The sequence below is a fragment of the Bison bison genome, unplaced genomic scaffold, assembly GCF_000754665.1.
Source record: "Bison bison bison isolate TAMUID 2011002044 unplaced genomic scaffold, Bison_UMD1.0 scf7180017864067, whole genome shotgun sequence".
Lineage (NCBI taxonomy): Eukaryota > Metazoa > Chordata > Mammalia > Artiodactyla > Bovidae > Bison > Bison bison.
Window position 1 is genome coordinate 378838 of NW_011494639.1, and position 2661 is coordinate 381498.

At 60.5% G+C, this 2661-nt stretch overlaps 1 protein-coding gene across 1 annotated transcript in view; it reads right to left on the reverse strand.

The window, feature by feature from the left end:
- Positions 1-2661, reverse strand: part of PLXNA2 (plexin A2) — a 235023-nt gene that overhangs the window by 3543 nt on the left and 228819 nt on the right. The window lies entirely within an intron of this gene.

Consider the following 2661-nt stretch of genomic DNA (forward strand, 5'->3'; position numbering starts at 1 on the left):
TCCATGAAGGTCTGGGCCACCACTGACAAGCAGGCGTCCGTGATGCTGCTCTTGTGGATGTCGAACACGAACTGCGGGTTCTTGATCACGTTCACCCAGAAGCGCAGAGGGAGGCTGGAGGAGAGGGCAGAGGGGTCTCTGAGGGCTGCATCTGGGCCCGGCCCCGTGCCGTCCACTAACATTCCTCCCAACCCCACAAACGCAAAATTCTCTCCGAAGGGCAAGGGAATGGAATCACAGAAAACTGGTCCAGCCAGGGCTGCTAATTTAGCCTGAGCTTTGACTGATGCTGGAAGAGAAGGAGCCCCATTGTGCCCTAACGGGGCACTGACCTCGTGCTTCAATTGCTCCAAGGTGGGCATGGGTGGCTTCACTCCCTCCTGGAGGCCTTTTCCAAAGACTCCTGTGCCCCTGGGGTAGCCTAAGTCTAGAGGGCCTGTATCGCTTTCTCAGAGCCTCAGACAAAGCCCCCAGGCTCCCAGAGGCCCCTTCCCAGTGCCCGCGGCCATTGTCGGAAGGACGGGGTGGCAGCCCCAGCCTCAGAGTGGGCACAAAGGCCCCACCTGGGTGCCCCACCTGGGTTCCCTGCCCAGAAGGGCCGGCCAGCGGCTTCTCAGGGCCGGCCCCGCCACGCTGGGTGGAGGAATGGGCTCCCCCGGGGGCAGCTCTTTCAGGGCACTCCCCAGGGCGTTCTCAGCTCTGGCCAGGGGCAGAGGCAGAAGAGGAGGCCATTGTTGGCACGCTGGGAATGACTCGCTGGGGCTCTGCGTTTTTCCCACCCCGAGAGCAACTGATCAGTCGTTAGGAGAATTCTTTCTGTGACTCATGGAATTTATAATCGGAGGAGAATGCGTTTTCTCTGCTCCTTTGGCTGTGAGGAGGATAAGCCCATTTATTCCCCTTCAAAACCAGAACAGCTGCTGTTTCTGTGGCCTTTTCCAACTTGGCCCTCCTCTCCAGCCGCCCGCTGGCCCTTAACTCTTTGGGCTCCTCTGTGGAGTGAGCTCTGTCCCGCTTGTCCTCTGGGCTGACGTCCCCTCTCTTCTTCTTATCTCCTGAATCTCCTGGACCCCAGGTCTTCCCAAATGTCTCCACGCCCCATGCCAAGTGTTGGGAAAGATCAGCTTTGCCCAGATCCAAGGCCTTCCATTAGGACTTCCGCCTATCTTTGCAGTGAAACGGGGGATCCTTCATTTAACCTGGAGGGGGCAGCCTGGGCGAACAGGTGGCTCTGCTGGTCCACCCTCCCTTCCCCCAGCAGCTCTGGAAACTTCCAGTGTTCTCTCCTTGGGCATTAGGTACTGAGGTCTGGTATGAGGACTGTCTCTGCCACAATTCCAGGGGAGGGTGCTTCTGTGACTTGGCCAGAAACAGCAGGCATGGAGAGGAGGACCATCCAGAACTTTCTCTTGATTCCCTTGAAATCACAACGGGCCGGGCTGGGGGTGGTGGTGGGCGGAACTCCAAAGCCATGGAGCAGCCGCAGCCCAGGCCCTGGGAATGCGGGTGGAAGGCTGGTCTCAGGGACCTGCCCCGGGGGGCTCCACACCCCGAGACCACCAGAGCCTCTTTGCTTCGCTCCACTGTGATCAAAAGCTGCGGCCTCTGGAGGGCTTGGCAGCCACAACACCCCGGAAAGGGAGGAATAGGTGGGGTCTGAGGCCGGGTTTTCCCTCAGTGTTTGGCTGGTTGCTAGGACTTTGGATTCCTAAATAACAGCCGGGGCCCATCTGTGCTGGCTCTGTTTTCCGAGGTGAGGGCTGAGTCCAGACAGCTGTGTGGGCGGCCTGCCCAACCCCAGGCCTGGCCCTCCTCTCTGCCCTCTCTCTGCTCCTTCCTGAGGAAGGTCTGTGCTCTGGCTCTTGGCCAGGCCCGGCGGGACACGAGGGCCTGTCTTCAGCGTGGTCTGAGATCCAGGTTCAAAACCCAGCAGAGAGACGTCTCATGAGAAGGGCCCGGGGGAGCCGTCTCTCCCCCTACTGGGTCTGCCCAGGGAGGGGACGGAGTCAGGCCCGCGGGACCTCTTGCCTGTGGCTTCCTGAGAACCATGGAGCCGGGGTGATCACTCGGCCTTAAAGGGTTGCGTGTACAATGGTGGGCTCAAGTCCATGGCAGGTGCAAGCTCTTCCCCAGCACTGGCCAGCCTCCCCGGTGGTCTGAGTTTAATGCAGGACTCTCCCCATGCCAGGATGTGCCCGAGACTCTGCTGTGCTCAGGAGGCCCCACGCTGCCTGGCCTGCTGCTCGGTCGGTCTGGGATGTGGCTGTGTGTGGGTTCCCCTGGCTCCCTTTCCCGAGAACCACAAGTCAGAGAGGAGGGGGCGTGGCCTGGGAAAGGATCTCGGCCTGAAAGGACAGGAGCTCAACTGTGTGTGTGTGTGTGTGTGTGTGTGTGTGTGTGTGTGTGTGTGTGTGTTGTGTGTGTCCTGGTGCTGGGCCCTACGCTGGGCGGGCCCCGCCTGGCACCTGAGGAACCACATCGGCTCTGCGGAGCGTATGTTTGTCCTAGGAGCCTTGGATTACCCAGCCATGGCAGAGAACAGGTTCCCGCTCCCCATCTCCCTGGTCCCTTCTGGGCCCTACTCTACCCTCCATCTCCCTGATCCCTTCTGGGCCCTACCCCATGCTCCACCCCCTGGTCCCTGCTGGACCCTACTCCATC